Source organism: Apis mellifera, linkage group LG16, assembly GCF_003254395.2.
Source record: "Apis mellifera strain DH4 linkage group LG16, Amel_HAv3.1, whole genome shotgun sequence".
Classification (NCBI taxonomy): domain Eukaryota; kingdom Metazoa; phylum Arthropoda; class Insecta; order Hymenoptera; family Apidae; genus Apis; species Apis mellifera.
In genome coordinates, this window is record NC_037653.1 from 6,580,127 (window position 1) to 6,600,238 (window position 20,112).

General features: G+C 38.4%; 1 protein-coding gene across 2 annotated transcripts in view; it reads left to right on the top strand.

The window, feature by feature from the left end:
* The window catches only part of LOC408562, a 151,121-nt gene that overhangs the window by 123,560 nt on the left and 7,449 nt on the right, over positions 1-20,112 (top strand). The gene's annotated exons all lie outside the window — the stretch shown is intronic.

Here is a 20,112-nt window from a genome sequence, read left to right on the forward strand (position 1 = left end):
GTCCCGTTTCCACGAGAAAAAAATTTATCGTTGTGGCCTCGATCTCCCACGATTTTCAATTCCATTTCGTGTTCGAGAAACGAACAAGTATTATTTTATTAATTAATTTTTGTATCCACCATCTTCGAGGTATTTTTTCCTTTTTCAATCGAGGTAAATACACTTCGCCCAATTTTCGAAACTTCGATGATATATTTTTTTTCTCTCCTTCTTTCACGTTAAATTTCGCGTTGATTTTTCGCTGCAATCAAACGCAAAATAACATCCGATACGAAAGAAAAGAAAAAAAAGAAAATTGAAGAACACAGAATATCGAACATCGATATTTTTGGCGAGTTCCGAGCTAATCACCGCGAATTAATGTAACGAAGTATGCGTGTTTCGTTCAATTTCATTTTATTTTTCTTTCTTTGGGTAACGAGCGATTCGTCCGGACTAGAAAAAAGTAAAAAAAAAATAAAAAAAAAAGAAAGAAAAGACAATTCTTGTAACAATAGACAATAAAATAGAGCGACGTTTGTTAAGATATTGCGAGGATGCGATAAAAGATTCGACGAAAGAGCGAACATCCCTGACAGTGACTTCGCTTCTTGCGTGTATCGTTATAAAAGAAGAAGAAGAAGAAGAAATGGTTGCTGCTCGAGCAACACTGAGAATGCGTTTTTACTCTCGTTATTACGTTTATTGTATAATCGTACAGAAAGATCGCAATAAAGAAAGAGAAAGAGATATGTATGTACTTATATGTCGTACGTGGTGTCCGTGGTTTAACACGTTCTCCGCGCTTATATCGAAATTTTCTACTTTCTTTTTTACAATTGTCAATTTGGATCGATCGGCAAGTATTGAATACAGTAACAAATACAGTAACAAACGCGGTGAACGTGTTAAATCGAGAAAGAGGAAGACACAGGGATACGTATTTTGAATAAGAGGAAGAAAAAAGGTATAATAATAATAAGTAGGTCTGTTGGACGCGCGCAGATCCTAAAATCTCGTCGAAGTTAATTCGATTTTTAGCCGCAACGTGTCGTTCGCGTTCATCGAATTCAAAATTGAAATCAGTATTCTGATAAGATAATAATAAAGTCGCGCGAACGATGCGAAGAAAAGAAAGGAAAAAAAAAAAAGAACGAAGAGATGACAAGCAAGGAGACGAAACGCGGTTCGGCGATCCTTCCTCCCCGCGCGACAGATCCACCGATGAAAGAAAAAAAGAATAAATAAATAAATAAACTCTAGGTCTAGCACTGCCATTTTTTCGTATATGTTATACTTTGTAAGACGTTGTTGAGAAATTGTTAATTAATATAGAAGAAATTTTGCGAGCACGCGATGTAATGTTATTTTGTTAAGAAAAATCGATGAAAAAGCGTGGAAGCACGATTTGAAAACGGAAAAAAAAAGAAGAAGAAGAAGGAAGAAGATCTAGACTTTCCGGTTGAAATGTACACTTTCTCGTCGTTTTGTTCTTCTATTTAATCAAACGCCGCCACTATCGAGACGCTACCTTGTGATATCATCGAGAACCCCCTTTTCCCTCTTTTGTTCCATCATTTTCTCATCGCACTTTATTCCCGTTGTTTCCGCGAGAACAAAAGGGAGGAGAGAAAAAGAAAAAAGAAGAAGAAGAAGAAGAAGAAAGGAGAGCACGAAAAATTATACGCGTTTCGTGATTCCTCTCGAGATGGAATAACACACGTTGATCCATCACCGAGGAGAAACTGTTGTGTCCGCTCCTCCTCTACCATTTCCCTCTTACCGTTCCTTTGGATGCTGAGCTCCATCATATCGTCGCCATATAATTTTTAGAAGTAATAAAGAGGATATTATTGAATATAATGCGACCTCGTTATTTATTTCGCACGAATCCTTCCCTTAAATGAAATTATAAGAGATATCGAATCGTTTCTTTTATTTTATCTATTCACTTTGTTACAAATACTCGATAATTCACAATTTTAACGGAATGTAAAGCTCGTAAAATGTAATATCGTAATTTCTCTCTAATTATTTATAGAAATAAATAATAGATTTATTAAATTTTGTGAAATATTTAAGAGTTAATATTGTCAATGCAAACAGTTCAAGTTTTCTTGAATATTTATAATAATTACGTATTTTGCATGTACATAGCAATTTTGAAGAATGATTCATTTAATTTAATTTTTCCCCTTCTCGTCGAAATAATAAATTGACGAGAGAAAATTTAATTCGCACACGTTTGAAAAATTTTAAAAGGCGAATCAATTACTTACTGCTTACACCCTTGCTTTAATAATTTCGATTAAAATTCTAAAATCGTGTACATTGTGTACTGTTTATCGCATTAAATTATACAAAAAAATATAAAACCTTATCCATACACAATCAAAATCGAATTAAAATTCTTGGAAACGCAGTTTATTAGATCGAAAGAAAGACTCGTCTCGTATCTCTCGATCGAGCAGCTTTATTTTTTCTCCTTTTCTTCTTTTCCGTCGAAAAGAAGAGAAAAGAGAAAATGATGTATCCTCGCCGCATCGAAGATAACAATCTTCGATGATAATCGTAGAAGTAAGTCATTAAAGCGGCACCGTCTTTAATACGAGTCATTTCGGTGACACTATTACTCCATTTTTGTAATAATGTAATCCCCTTCCTCCCCTCCTCTCTCTCCTACCAGCAAGATTCGAGGTTGCCGCCGCGACAGCAATTAGAACCTATTAAACGGTTGATTTACGACGATCGGGTAGAGAAGAGAAGAGGTCCATGAACATATCATTAAAAAGGGGAGGGGGGAAGGAGAGAAAAAAAAGAAATCTCGCCTCGCAATGAAGGAACGGAGAAGAAAGAGGAAACGACAAGAGGGACGATCGTGGAGGTGAACTATAAACGAAAACGTTGAACGTAGAAGCGGTAATGGGAATGAACGAAGCAAAAAGGGAAGGGTTGCAATTTAAAAGGTACGAAAGTACTACTACAAAAAGCGAAATATCGTCGATCCATCGACCCGTCTTCTCATCCTCGTGTCCTGTTGTTCCTTCCATTCATCCGTTTCATCGTTGTTCCGTTGTGAATAAAGAATGGAGAATGTAATTACCTTAATCGATCCCGAGTGATTCTCTAACTTAATTTTCACATTCCCAATTATTTTTTTTAATACAAGCGCGGATTAACAATGCAGAGGGCTAATGATATAATCGAATCGAAAAACTTCACAGATAGATGTAATTAGCCGATCTTTGGTTAAATTTCAATCTCTCTGTAACCTTCTCGTTCCATTATTAAAACTTAATAACTCGAGATAATATAGATACCACCAATCAATGAAAGAAACAAAAAAAGAGAGAGAAAAAATCTAAAATAATTCCGATACAAAAAAGTAGTTGCCCTCTATATGTAATCGATTACATATCATCGATCAAAACTCGTGAAAATCTCTTTCCTCCAATTACCCGTAGTGGATTTAAATTCGTATCGTGTTTTCGAATCGTGAAATCGATGAAAGATTCGGATCTACACGCGCAATCTACCTAATCGTTTACGTATCTCGCGCCAACTACAACAAGATTCCTATTAAAATCTACTCTGCGTATATATATATATATATATACATTCGCATCGGTGGTCTTCCAACGAGCTGCGTTATCTGCTCGTCGATCCAAAGGAACGCCAAGTGCTTAAATAACGGAAGAGAGAGAAACGAAACGAAACGAAAAGCGTGGCGACGAGAATCGATGAAATCGCCACGTCGAAATCGAACTCTTCCTCGAAACGCACTTTGCCGCGCTAATTTGCCGCGGATGAAGCGAATCAAGAGAGCTCGTCCGCCATTATTCTCGATCGCGTTTATTATTAACAAGCGCGTTAAACGCGCGCCGCCATTATTGTTATCGGGCGTTATCGTTATCGTCGGGTGTAACGGGGATCATCGTGGTAATTATCATCGTTGAAAAACGGTAACACCGTTCGTTTCGGCTCGCCCGTTCCACGAATATAAATAAATGGAAGGGAGGCCGCGGATGGAGTTGGGATAATCGGGATCTCGTTCGCTAAGCCGGATCGGGTTCAATTATTCAAATAAGCGTAGATGAGAGAGTCGATAGCCTTGGCGGACGGATGCAAGGTTGGAGGACGGTTGGGGAGGGGCGACGCTCGAGGAGGAAGCGTAATTCCTGGAGGATCTTCCTTCAAACAGCCTCGCCGCCTTCTATATTTCCTCTTCCAGATTCGCTTTGGACGCGGCACACACGTTTTTCGAACACGCGTGTGTTGCGACACAAGCATCTCGGCCGCTTCGGTTTCAATCGAGGATCGATCGTGTAGTAATCGAGGGGGGGAGAGGGGATCGTGTATCGCTTTTCACAATGTCAGCGGAGGGACGACGGAAGGTGGAAAAGCGAGGCTGCTTGAAAACAAGAACAAGAACAAGAACAACGATCGAAGAAATGGGATCCCCTCGACGTTTACTTCTACGTAAAGGAGGATTAACGACACGATTGTTCCTCCTCCAACCACGGAACGGGTTAATATAAACGGTAAGTAAATAGGATGATAAAGGATGAAAGAAAAAAGAACATCGATGGATGGATGGATGGATGGATGGATGGATGGATAGATAGAAAGCTGGTCTCGTCCCGTGGAACGTTCCACGTTCCTCGGTGTACCTGAAGATAATGACAACTTTCTTTTTTCCTGTCAGTTGCTCGGGCTAAAGAGATATAAAACGCGTTAAGCCGTCTCTCTATCCCCTCCCCCCCTCCCTCCCTCTCTTCTCTCTTTTTATTCGACGGACGATCGGAGTTGGAATGCCGAATGCTAACAACGACGAGGTTTTTCTTGTTTTCAGAACGTGTCAGGCAGCGATGACGCGGTAGAGACAGTGAGATAAACGCATGCTTCCAATTAGTAATCGATTAGTTTATAGGATTTTTTTGGGCCCATCGTTTTAATTGATTCGAGCGAGCCTCGCAGAATATTATTCGAGGTTTTGTTGGTAATTTAATTTAAAGATTTTTCCTCTCTTTTCTTTTCTTTCTTTCTTTCTTTTCCTCCCCCCCCCCTTTTTTCTCTTCCTTTTTTTTTCTTTTAACTCTATTGCGATATGATCGTTGTGTAAGTAACGTCGCTTCGAAAACTGGTTTTTCTCATGCGAGAATCGCATTACTTATTCGATATCTTTAATTGTTGGAGTATTGGTTATGCGGTCATTTGATATGTATTCGCGCGGTTAATTTTAAGTAATATTCGAGCAGCGTGTTTATATTAATTCGAATAATAATAATAATAATAAATTAATGATATATTAATTCAAATAATAATAATTCAAATGATAAATTCAACGTAGAATATATAGAATATATAAAGATCAATTATTTATAGTTTTCAATTATAAGATGATAATTATTATTTGTTCTATAATGTTTAAAATCGAAGATTTAATAACAGAGATATAATTAATTACGGCAAATTTTACGAGGAGAAAAAAAAAATTGGAATTGGAGCATAATAAAGTAGATGAGTTTCGATACAGTCGTAAACGTAACGAGTTCATCTTTTCCTTTCCTTTTTCTTCTTTTTTTCTTCTCCCTCCCCAAATTGATATTAATTTCGATATAAAAAGGTTTAAAATCAAGAATTAATAAGAAGGTATAACGGGCGGAATTTTCTGAAAATTCTTATTTTCTCTTGGCCGATGAACGGCTGTAAATCGTTCGGGCTTGCAATCTTGAACTCATTCATCTTGTAATGGAATCAATTTGCCATCATAAAATTATTTCTAAATAAAGACAAGATCGTTTTGTATGCCGCAAATATAAGGTCGATCGATCAATCATTGTAAATTGTAAATAGACAGGTTTCGTATGTGCGTGTGCGCGCATGCGCGTATATGTATAAGATTGTAATTTAACTTGGGGTGCTCGAGGCCAATGATTTCAAAATTATTATAAATTCTTCCCAACTACGAGTGATATATTATCGAAAACGCGGCCGGAATATAAATAAGATTGATGAAACTAATGTTAATTACCGACATAATTACTACAATTATTTTACTTGGCGCGTGTAAGAAGTGTACATTACTCTACGGGGAAAATTAAACCAGCACGACGACACGATGCGAAATGAAAAATTGAAATCACTTATAAACCTTTTCTACGACAATAATTACTTCTCGCATATATATATATTTTATGCGAAATTATTAATCTTGTATAGAGAATATATAGAGATTCGTGCAATTTGTTTTAACTAATTTCATAAATAAGTTTAAAGAAGCGTGAATTATAAAAACGTACGCACTTGGAACGAAGTGTCTCATTTTCAAATTAGGCTCACCATGTACATATTTCTTGGCCATAGAAATACCAGGAAACGTAGTCATCTTTCAAGAATAAAGCCACCTAACACCAGATGTATTCTATGCTTTATTAGAGGCATTTATTAGGCCAATGTGTAAGGCTTAACACACGGTCGAAGTAGAGATTCGCTGTATCGATCTATCCTTTCGGGGAAAAGAATTGCGAAAACGACTCTCTCTCTCTCTCGGATTCGTCGTTTCACCGGCGGTGTGCATTTATAAATAATGTAACGACGAGGAAGAAAGCAAGGTAAACGTCAACATGCACTAGCAGGGTAACACGTACATTAGCCCGCATAATTTTAGCACCGCTTGAACGGAACTCGTTGCGTCACAGCATATCGTGGGTGAAGATGGCATCGTTTCGTTACATAACGCCCTTCGAGAATGCTGCCTTTTGCTTTGTACACAGCTCTATTTTCGTCGAATAAATCTCATACCGTTCAACGAAATGCTATTTTCCCTATCCGCGTTCTTGTTCCCCGTGATCGTCGAATCGACGTTCGAAAATCGACACTTTACCTCTTGCTTTCACAAATAGTACTGTTCTATTTCCGACTCGAACAATTGATGTGATATAAATTAATGGAAATGTTGAATACTGAGTTAAAATATTACGTGAAAAATTTAAATGGTGAAACAATTAATCGTTTCGCGTGATTTGCGAATTATACGTTTTTTAATTTTTGTACATCGAAAGTTGTTATTAAGGAATCTTTTTTTTATTTTTTAAAAGAAAAATAATACGATACAACGATATTTCAAAACGAGCTCTTTCAACAACGTACATTTCCCGATATCGTCCCGAGTTTTATTAAATAATTGAATTTGAATTGAAAAAAAGAATCTTTGATTTATTCTCAAGTTCGTAATACGCGCGATAAAATTTACCGTGAGACCACGTGATTTCAAAACGCATGCGCGCATTCTTGTCATCTTTGCATCGAACATGGCGAACGTAGTGAAGTTGTTGCGACGAATATCATCGTCCTCCCGACATTTTTGTGGTTTTACACGTTCTTATAGTTCGAGGTATAATAACAGTGAAATAAAAAAATGGAATACCGGATTCTTTGCAACATTTTCTATCGCGCTTCTCGTTGGGTACAAATATTTGCGACCTGATATAGTACATGCCAAGTCTCGAAAGGTATGTAAACAGATCGTTCTATATATAAAATTTAATTTTTCAACCGATACAATATTTGTCGTTTGAAATATGAATGTTATCGATCGATAAGACGAGCGATGAAAATAGCATTATTTAGAAAGAAAAAAAGACGTAAGGGAAAATAACGGATAAACATTCTCGTACTCGAGTTTATTATCGATTACTTTTATGATATTATTTACGATATTACTAGATTATTATTTCGACATTGATACCAAGTAGAATGTATTTACCTCTATTAAATTTTATTGTGATTCATGTGTCCTCGATTAGAAGAAGAAATGTTACACAAGGCGTCCCTGACTTTTGAGGTTACAGGTTATAGGTTAGAATTTGATTCTATTCGTGAAAAAGCAAAATTGTTTACGGACATGAGAAAAACTATTTGCCCTGCGCAAACGTAATGTACGTAACGTCAATTTATTTAAATATATATATTTTACGCGTAATTACGTATCGTATATAAATTTTTCGATCGATAACGAATGTAAAGTCCATAAAATAATTCTAATTTACTTATATAATAAATAGCTCGTGAAACGTTAAATATACAGTAATCGTAGCGTTATATCGTTTCGAAACGATAGATATTAACCGGGGGAATTAGCAAAAAGGTGCATGTTTTAATATTAAAAATTGGTAGGATTATCACTTGACATAACATTGACATTCGAATTACCATTAATATTACTTTTTTTCACCCGTATTTTGTACTTTATCATATTTACTACCCAATTAGTATTTAATCATGGCTTTTACAAGGGGCTTCTGGCTTTTCAACGTAAAATAGCAAAACCGTGATCGCATAACCCGATAACATCAGGTAGTCAAACACGTTTCTACGCGAAAAATATGAATCTAGGTGCAGCGACCTATATTTAATAATCTCTCGGTTTAAATTTCTGGTTAAATTTCTAAATGCTACGCGATTACAATTTTTATTAATTATCGCGTTTCGAACGTAAGAAAAAAAAAAAGAAAAAAAAAAAGAATTACGCGTTTGACGCCTCGCTCGAAACCTCTCTGCTACAAGTATATAACGAAAAACTTTAAACCGACCCGACACAAAACGAAATTTCAAATCCCGACCGAAGCAACATCGACAACTATCTCGCAACCCAAAGGACAACCTGTTCGTAACACGTTCTCTCGTGGACACGGATTCTTTCGATCTAGCAAAACAAGTGCAGGTCTCTCTTTCTCTCTCTCTGTCTCTCTCTCTCTTCCTCTCAAGATCTGTGTGCTCGATTCGCGCGGCCACAAATCACAGGCCCTCTTGCAACCACGGCAAGGACTGGCAGCCGTGTTATCGCGACCGAGATTCAACCGTGCCGTTTATCCTCGAGCCTGTTCGAGGTCGTCTCAACATCTCTCGACAACGATCGACGGATACGTTAACCGGTGATAAAGCGAAATATGGCTCCGGGAGATCCTCCTCGGAGGAATATCATCGGGGTATTGAACGGCGACAATATACGACGACGTATGCTTATCTACGAGCGATTCGCGATCCCATTGAAACCGTAGTAGTTGCTCGCCGTGTGGAATAGGATCGGATCATCTACGAGTCGGTCGGGTAACGATCGATACTTACTACCAAGCCGGCCAACCTGGAAACCGACCAAGAACTTAATTTGCGATCCGGATAAACGTACATTTTGATCCGTTCCAATCTCGGTTTCCATTTACCGGCGATTAGCCGACGGTGATTCGGCGATAATACGCGGCTACCAAGCGGGATTTATACGCGGCTTCTAATAACAGATCTGAAATTAGCGAGCGGTCCAGTGTAGGTGTAAATCATGATTTTCTTCGACGATAATAAAAAACATCTGTGTCGGGCCGTGTATCCCGCGTGTTTGTACACCTCGAGCTATCGCCACGCGATTACCGCCGCTTCTTGCCAGCGAATTGATTATTAAGAGATAATCGATGAATAATACGAGGAAGAGGAAGATGGAGTCCGCCGGCGAGGATTAATTTTGTTTTGAGAAGTTTCGATCATAGAAGCCGATTTTTTCACGCGAGAAAGGGAATGTTTTGAACGTTTTAAACGTTTTAAACGCCGAACCAGTCCACATTTCTTTTCAATTTTTTCCGCTCGCGAAATGGCCGAAAGCTACGTATTTAAATATCCGTATTTTTCTTTACTTCGAGCGTTAATGTTTACTCGAAGAGGAAAAAAGGAAAGGGAAAGAAAATCTCAGAAATCATCGTTAAAAAATTTAAGATTGGTTAATATTTATGTAAAGTATTGTTTTTATCTCTCGATATTCAACCGAATTCGATTATTGACTACGCGTTAAGGTTAAAACCGAGGGTGAAATAAAAGGTTACAATGACACAAATTTCCGTAGAAATGGGCCAAGTGTGTATATATATATATATATATATATAGAATTGTTAACATCGAATCGAATTATCCTTTCGTTTCTGTAGTTGAACAAGCGAACCATCTGATAACGAAGACCAGTCGTAAATAGAAGGTTAAATCGCATAAAGTGAAATTCCGTTTGTACTGCTGTGCGGAGTGCCATAGACACGATCATATAATTGGAATTCGTTTATCAGATGGACCATTACGAGGCGTTGTAATGGATAACCGGCCGTTTATTCGCCGAAGGTAAACCTGATTTTCTCTTCTGCGACCACGCGTGACGTAATCTCTTAATTTTGATATCTCGCCGATCGTATATACATATATATGTGTGTGTGGATGTGTGTGTATGTATATCGATCGTCTAGATATCGTTTCGTTAAATTATCCCAAGCATTGTTAATTAAAAATAAGCCCAGAAGTGTAACGATAACTCGCGAGATGTTAAGAGATTATGCGAAAGATTTATGATTCTGGGAGGTACTACGAATGAATCGTTGTGGACGATGCACATATCTCTCTTTATATATATAGCTACGCTAAATTTGTCGAAGCTTTTCAGATCGAGTGTATAATCGTTGGAATAAATATCGGGAGGAGAGAGATAAATTCGATAGAAACTCGAGACCTCTTTAAAACTCTTTAAAATTTTCCCCACTCCCATCGATTTTAAACAATTATGACAAACTTGGTAACGAAGGGAGGATAGATTTTTGTTTACAGTTCAAGGCATTGGTTCGTCGAGAAAAGAAATCTTGGATTATAATAAAAGAGGATTCCACTTTCTTGTTCGAATTTTGATCGAGCTCGTGAATACGGTTGTGATAAAATTTTCGTGAATGGACAACATGCGCAACAATTTTATACACGCGGCACGATTTATAGAGGGGAAACTGGGCGCACTCTTGAAACGTGTATTTTCGCGATCGCGATTAAAACCGAGTTAAATCTCGCTAGGATTAGAATCGTTTGGACCACCAAGTCGACTTTACGCGCCTATAAATCTAAGTTCATTAGTTTACTAGGTGTGATTCAGTGAACCGCGAACCGTTTTACGAGACATCGACGGTGATCAAAGATTTCTCTTCGGGCCCTTTTTAACCGGAGTATCTTTAAATTATCCCTGGTGAAACGCGGTTTCGATCGAGCGTGGCTTAGATTTGTTATATAAATAGCCCTCAGTTTATGTCCAACAGGGGGGGAAGTTTAAAACTTAACGAATGGCGATATAACAAATAATCGAACATTTAGTTACAATTCGAATCCTATAACCAGTCCGGATTTAATTTATTGAGAGTGGGTATACCGATGATAAACGTTAATAATAATTCTTCACGGCGATTCGAGAACTCGAACATCGAACTTCGTCGAATTCTTCGGGAGAAATAAAAGAAAAGGAAGCAACACGCTCGACCGAACACGAATGAACGTTGACGAACACGTTGCGTTGAAAAGCGCGTTATGGTTAATGATTACTATGGCAAGATATCCAGAGGAGGATTATAAATACTTGGCAAGGAAGTTTGCGGATATATCGATGATAAACGTTGATAATAATTGTTCACAGCTTGAACGCGATTCGATACTTGCATTCGAACGTAGAAATTTATCGAATTCTGAGAAAAATGAAAGAAAAGAAGCAACATGCTCGAATGAACGTTGATAAACATGTACATTCCACGTTGCATTGAAAAGCACAGTATGGTTAATGACTATTATGGCAAGATATCCAAAGAAGGATCTCGAGGTAAAGACTTGGAGAATCGTCTCGAATCGCAAGAAAGTTCATCGAATTCTGAGAAAAATGAAAGAAAAGAAGCACATGCTCGAATGAACGTTGACAAACATGTACATTCCATGTTGCATTCGTTGCATTGAAAAGCACGAATGGTTAATGACTACTATGGCAAGATATCCAAAGAAGAATCTCGAAGTAAAGGTATTTGGCAAGGAAGTTCATGGATATACCGATGATAATTATGGCTAATGACCATTAATGACAAGATATCCAAAGGAGGTAAAAACTTGGCAAGAAAGTTAAAACTTAAGAAATACCAAATAACAAATAATCGAAATTTAAATTAATTTAATTTATTATCGTGGATGATAAACATTGATAATAATTGTTCACAACTTAAATCGAATTCTAAGAAAAGCATATGCTCACTGTGAAAAAATATCCAAAGGATGTAAAGACTTGGCAAGGAAGTGGTAAGAAAACTTAATCCGACAAATAATCGAACATTTAATTTATTATCGTGGATAAACCGATGATAAACATTAATAATAATAGTTCATAACTTGAATCTGAACATCGAACATTCATTCTGAGAAAAATAAAAAAAGCACGCTCGAGTGAACACGAATATACGTTCCACGTTGCATCGAAAAGCATATTATGACTAATGACCACTAATGACGATATCCAAAGGAGGTAAAGACTTGGCAAAGTTAAAACTTAAGAAATGCCAAATAACAAATAATCGAACATTTAATTTATTATCGTGGATGATAAACGTTGATAATAATTATTCACAACTTGAATCGAAGTTCATCGAATTCTGAGAAAAATAAAAAAAGCAAACACGAATATACGTTCCACGTTACATTCATTGCCACTATGTTCACTGTGAAAAGATATCCACAGAAAGTAAATATTTGACAAGGAAGTTAAAACTTAAGAAATAACAAATAATCGAACATTTAACTTATCGCAGATAAACCGATGATAAACGTTGATAATTGTTCACAGTTTGAACGCGATTGGAAACGATTGCTCGAACATCGAATTCTGAGAAAAGAAAGAAAGGAAAAAAAAAAAAAAAGCAACACGCTCGAACGCTGTTGGATTCGTTACATCACGTCCATTGAAAAGCGGAAGCATCATTCCCGATAAACACGTCAGTCCAATATCGAAAGCCCCGATATCGAATTAGATAACCATTATCGCTATTAACCGCTAAGCACACATGGCAAGATATACCATGAAGGAGGATATACTTACCCGAGGGTAAACTTGGTTCGTCAATGAAATTTTCATATCCAAATATGCATATGCAAAATACGTGGAGAGCGGTGGTTGTTGTTACGCTAGTCTGTTATCTGATTTCAATTTCCTGCTGCAATCTCGGCGCCACCGTGGTTCGCCGTAAGATCCGTAATCACCGTTGCATTATGCGGCCAAGACTACCACGCGGGGCTACCGGATCTCTCTGGATGGAGGAGAGGCAGGTGCGTTTGCCCGTCCACGTGGTTCGCGATCGACCGCGGCTGCCTCTCGTTTTCACGGGTCGGACGACCATGGACGATCGCGCCGTTCCACGCCAATTTCACGCAAGAGCCAAACGGATTTACAATTTTTTCAGAATTCTGCACGCGGAAATCGATAAGTGGAATTGGATATCTGAACTTGGAGGAGGAGGAGGAGGAGGATAATCGAAAGGATAGGCTTAATTCGCATTGCGATGCGATTCGATAAAAGACTTTGCCAAAAAACTCGCGTTGTTCGTAACAAAAACGACGGATTATTTAAAGAAATTTAGATAAAATTTAGATAAATAACTTTGCTATGGATGATTGCGTTAATTTCACACTGAACGAAATGGATTTAGAATTTAGAATTTTTTTAAAATTCTGCACGTGGAAATCGATAAGTGGAATTGGATATCTGAACTTGAAGCAGGATAATCGAAAGGATAGGCTTGCAATTGATCCGAATTGCAAGACGACTGAATAAAAACAAAATGATTAAAGAAGGATTATTTAAAGAAGAAGAAAAATTTAAATAAATAACTTTGCTATGGATCTCACCAATTTTACTGAACGAAACGAATTTAGAATTTTTTTAGAATTCTGCACGCGGAAATTGATAACTGGAATTCTATCTGAACTTGGAGGAGAATAATCGAAAGAATAGGCTTAATTGATCCGGATTGCGATACGATTGAATAAAAGCTTCGCCAAAAAACTTGCATTGTTCATAACAAAAACGATGGATTATTTAAAAATTTTTATATTTTTATTATATCAACAATTCTTATTCTATCAAAAATTGTTATATCTTCTATAATTTCATTAATTTTAATAATCTACTTAAATAATATTTTTAATAGATTATCAATTTTATTAATCTACTTAATCTCTTTTTATTTCAATAATAATATTCTCTATATAATAAATTCATTACTAATAATTCATTCTAATAACATTAATTGTTTTTTTAAGTGGAATATTTAAAAAAATTTAGATAAAATTTAGATAAATAACTTTGCCATGGACAATCGCGCCAATTTTACACAGAGCGAAACGGATTTAGAATTTTTCACGCGGAAATCTATTTGAATTTGGATAATCGAAAAGATAGACTTAATTGATCCGGATTGCAACACGACTGAATAAAAACAAAATGATGGATTATTTAAAGGAGAAGAAAAATTTAGATAAATAACTTTGCCGTGGACGATCAATTTCACACAGAATCAAACGGATTTAGAATTTCTTTAGAATTCTCCACGCGGAAATCGATAAGTGGAATTCTATCTGAACTTGGAAGAAAATAATCGAAAGGATAGGCTTAATTGATCCGGATTGCAACACGACTGAATAAAAACAAAATGATGGATTATTTAAAGGAGAAGAAAAATTTAAATAAATAACTTTGCCATGGATCGCGTCAAATGACAAAAAATTCTCATTGTTCGTAACGACGAATTAATTATAATAAAGAAAGAAGAGAATAAATAAATAAATAAATAAATAACTTTGCCGAAAACTTTGACGTTGACGAGGGGATTAAACGGAAGCCGTGTCCAGGTATCGTCGCCCAAAAAAGTATTAACGCCCAAACGGCTGAGTTGAAACGTATTCAAAACGAAAGAAGCGAGATGGAAATGGAAATGACGAAGTGGTGGTCTGGAAGGACTCGCCGACAGGAATCCCGGAATACCGTGCCGTGTCCTCGAAAATCGTGAAACTCTCGGTAAAATCGGATCCGTGTTTTAGATACCGATCAGTCCCTGCCGATTATCCTTTTTCCCCGGGGAAAGCAGAAGGGACCGTCAGAAAAATTGTTGCCGGATTGTTGGCGGCTCGTCGCGTGCTCGTCCCCTTTTATTGAAAATTATAACGAATGATGATCCGGCTTCGTAAAAGGACGAGAAATGGATTCGAAAAATGGATTCGAGGAGAAAGAGATGAACCTTAATCGCACCACGCTTATCGAGGAGAGAAAAGAAAGAAATAAAAACACCAGATAGAGAGAGGAGACGCCTCGAGACAACTTAGCATAATGTTCACCGCTCCTGTCATTACCGTGGACCGCTAACATGGCAGACCAACACCCTCTGGATCCGGTAGACACGCGAGGATATGCCAACAGACGTTGGTTAACGCGGCATCACGCATCCACGAGAAGAAGATACGAACCGACTTCGGAATATCGATCGAGCGTGATCCCCCCCCTCCTCCGGTTTAAATTAACACCGGCGCTGGGGATGTAACGGCGTTGGTGTAATCATCGTTCAACGGGCTAAGAAGACAACGATTATATTCGATTCTAGGAAAGTAGATAGACCGGTTGGACGCGGGGAAAAATTGGGTTAATGACGGTGATACGTGGTATTATCGCTGTGTACACGGTTAATTTAGACCCTTCCCCCTTCCCCTCCCCCGAGGATCGATCCGTTTCAGATTGATCTTGGTGGAATAGGAAAAGAAGATCTTGGCTCGCCAAGATGGGTGGGCAGGGTGGACAATTATACATGGCGAATTATTGTAAATCGAAGAACGTTTGCAATGTTGGTAATGAATCTAATCTCGCCTCGATTCAGGGATAAGTTTAATGGTAGGTGTCTTACCATTTTGTTATTTTTATTATCCCCCATTTCCTGTGTAATACAATACAATATCTTTCCTACGAAAAATTATCGTACGATGGATCGACCTGATGATCTTTACTTTACCTTTGTGTATAAGGAAGATAAGAATTTCAATTTCGCTCGAAATCGAAATAAAATGCGCATGCTAATTTACAACCGAACTAAAACCTGTATCCATCTATTCCTTCGGAAGGAACGAAAAAAAAAAGAAAAAAAAATATTCTCGCGAGATTTCTAATCCATCCTACGCGCCCCAGTCCCACGGAGAACAACCCCTCCCTCTCCCTCTTCCTCCCCCTCCCAAAAAATCGTAACTAGCGAACGCGCATTTACAAATTTATTAGCACGACTAGACAATACCACCGGCCCCCTCGATATTTCGATAAATCAACGTCAGATAAGCGATCTCGAGACACGCTTTCACATCGGTGAACCACGAGGCCGACCACGTTGACCCAGGGAAATAAAAATCGGTGAAATTCAAGCAGGATCGAAGAACAACGACGAGAGAAAGACGAATGTCTGGTGGGAAGAGGAGGAGTAGGAGTAGAAGGAAGGAGGAGGAGGAATGGCCAATGGTACCATTTCTACCTTTCGTTTCCCCTCCCCTCCGAGAATTCTGGATTTCTGGGAGTGGAAAAAAACACAAGGAAGAATTTCATTTATACCTTTGGCCCCGTGTGTTACAAACAGGGGGCCCAATTTCCGAAACGACGGATGAGGAAGGCGAACGAGGTGGTCTCTCTCCCTCTCCCCATCCCCTGCCCGGCTTCCAGTTCGCCCGGTAGCAATTTGTACAAAGAGGCACCGGCACCTCGGACTCCCTTTTCGGCCTCCTCTCCAACTAACGAGAAGATTAGGCCTAACGGCGTTCGGTATCCCATAAATCCAAGGCGCCGCGCGCATTAACGGTGGAAAAGAAAAAGGAGGGGAGGATTTATGGACGTTGCCGCGGGAGTAAATTCATTCTCGCGGAAATATCTTCCCTCTCCTCCTCTGAATGAGGAGAGGGGGGGGGGTATAATCGTGAGATCGTGAGATCCCTGGACACATTCTGGTGTGCGGGGATTGTTTCGTAACAGGGATTCCCTTGATGTTACCTAGGATGGAATAGGCTTGGTCCCATCAGGTTGACCTTGACCACGGATTAACGCGCTTTGGAGAAAATTTAAGACCGAATCTTTTTTTTTTTTTTTTTTCGAGAAAAAGTTTGGACAAATTTGTGTAAAGTTTTGAACCTCGGCTTTTTAATTTTTGCACAAATTCGAGAAGATTCTTGGAGGATGATCGATCGATTGGAGGGATTCGTTGTTGGTGCGGTTAAACTTCTCGGGAAAGTTGCAGCGAAGGAGAAAGAGGAAGCAGAAATCAACAGTTGCGTAATGGTTTTTGAAGTTTAACGGGTTTGCGGTGGCTCTCGAAACGATGGAAAAAGATTTATGGAAACGTGTTGAATACGACGGGGGAATATTGGAATTGGCAATGGCGTGATTCGAGATTCGCTGTGAGGCCAATATTTGTGGTCTTACACACAGCATAGGGGGGAGAGAGGAGAGACTTACGTCACTCGTTTCCGGATATTTTTCCTATACTCGGAATTAATAAGCAATCGGCTGTCTCAATATTCCGACACGGGCGTTAATAATGATTTTCGACAGCGGTGATCTGGATTTTTAACTTTTCTGAAAAACAGGTTTCACGTTCCCCCCTCGTCATATTTTCGACTTGATCGATTTCATGTTTTTCCCCTCCGTCGATCGTGTCACTTCTCGCTCGAATCTCTCCTTCGTTCCACTTGAATTTATCAAACTTGGGAAGAGGTTCCCGATTTTTCCAATGAAGGGATTGAAAGAATCATCTCTCTCTCATCTTTGAGTCTCTTAAGTATATATTTCGAATAAAAAAGTTGTAAATAACAGAACGAAAACGGAGAGACATAAATAAAAAGTATCGAGATATATCGCCCGTTGCTCTTCTTTTCAATCATTGTAATGGGAGTGCGAGAGGGAGCAGCCGATTAAATAGCCGGAGAAACGTTGGTTTCGTTTTCTTTATCATTCGTTAAATTCGTTGGCATCGATACGCCGTGTATTATTAAACGCGTGTATGCAGGCCATAAATCTGGCCGCGAGTTTAAGCAAAAGTAAAAAATTAACACATTCGTTCCGTGCGGAACGAATATAATTGTTACTTTTCCCTGGATCGTGTAATTACGCGAATAATTACAAAACGGCACGGCGCCGCGCGTTCTGTGCAATAAAATGATTTTGTTGAAAATACGATTATCAGGTTTTACGAAGATGAAAGGGAACGTTGCGTTCTCTCGTAGAGCAGTCAACTACTCGTACGTAACGAGTTGGATGGATTAACGATTGCCAATTCCGTTTCTACAATTTCGTATAAAACGCCTTGATGGACGTTTTATTATCTTTAAGAAAAAAATAAAAATTAAAAAAGAAGGAGCTTCCTGTTTGCCTATACACGCGAATCCACCGGGTTATTTCGGCGAGTCTTAATCTTGATCGGTTGAACGGGAAGCGGCCATTACCGAGTGAGAGAAAGAGAGAGAGGAAGACGTTGTAAAAAAAGATTCATTGCGTAGAAAAAGAGGTTGATTTACGGTCAAAGTGAGAGAGAGAGAAAGAGATTCGCGAAAGACGCCGTATCCGATTACGATGGCGTTTATGGAAATGCGCATCGAGCAACAAAACTGCGACGAGGAATCTTCGAGGGTGACCACTTGCAAGCCACTTACCTTGCCTCCTCGAGATCGACGAGAAGAGTTGCGTTGCGGATAATCGGAAAATCGTGACGCGATAATGTTGTTAATACGAATTATAATATATAATTAATATCCCCCGTTCTTTTTTTTTTTTTAAATCGATCTACGATATAAATATTCGCAGAGAATATTGTTTCGAAACTCAACGACGGGTTAACGTCCAACAATCGCAAGAAGAAAGGGAAAGAGCGTCTCATATGTGTGTACACGCGAGAGGATCGACGACAATAACTCGTAATCAATTGTCTCGGGAGCCGGGTGGGATCCGTCACGTTCCAGCAATTTCGCGTCCGCAGAATGAACGATTCAATCTGCGCCGGTGAGATCGCAAATTCGCGTCGTTACACCGGCTCCTGTCGCATAACTTTTAAGGCTTAACTGCAGCTTACGTCGCGAAATACGCATATTGCTTGGACGAGTGAGGTAAGCAGATAGAGAGAGAGAGAGAGAGTGGAAGAGTGGGCGTATAAGGCTCCCACGAGGGGGAAGCCAACAAAAGGCCTCGCCCTTCTAGAAATTCGACAATCTTTCATACCCAGCCTCGTATCGATACTTTCTTGTCTCTCGTGTGCAACGATGTATGGATATATTTATAGATGGAGCAGAGATAGATCGAATCGAATTTTTCTACGATTTTTAATTATTTTTTCCCTTCGCCATTTCTTTTTAATTCTCTCAATTTTGCAAAGTAAAGCGCGAAAGGTGAATGTTTAAAACTGATATATATCGATGCAAGTTGGAAACTGGATGTCGGTACGTTTAAATTACAGGTGATTTGACGATTTGTAATGCTACCGTATAAGCTTATTATGCAAATAAATTCAGTATTCGGTGTGGGCGGTAGATAATCTTTTCTCTGAAGGTAAACCTTGTCGTTATAATACGGCGGTGCATGTATTTCATATCTCGAGATTATAACCGATCCCTCGCGTCTATGAAGCTACAAGTGTATAATTTTTGAGTTATCGAGGCGATATTTTTCGATTTTATCAAAGTTGCCGATCTAAAAGATGGAAAGAAAAATAATCATTAATTTATATTCATATCGGAGAATATTAATTATCTTCACGATATGCAATATATATATATGTGTGTAACAAAATGTTGCAAATTCGCAAAATTCAACTTGTTAATAAACGGTTATGATTTAAAGACGTTATAAATTACGCAGAATTTACATCTGAGCGTTAAACTGGCTGTCGCTTCATAGTAGTAACAAGATGGGGGAAAATGTGCGTGAAACGTAGTAGTTATGCTCGTGAGACGGTACAAGTGGTGAATTTTATCGATGTTTTATATACGTTGCACAGTCACTTTAATCATGAGAGTACAGATTTTACAGGATATAGAAAACGTGTGAATTTCATGCCCGTGTATTTGCACGTTCACCCTGATATTAAACAGTCTTCGAAAAGGGGAAAAAACGAAGGGAAAGAATTTTCATCGCTCGATGGAACAAACTTACGTTTACCATTCTTCCCCTAAAATTTTCGTTCCCGATCTTTCGATCAATTTTCACGAAATAAAATTTTAAATTTAAAATTTAAAATTTTCGATGCAGAA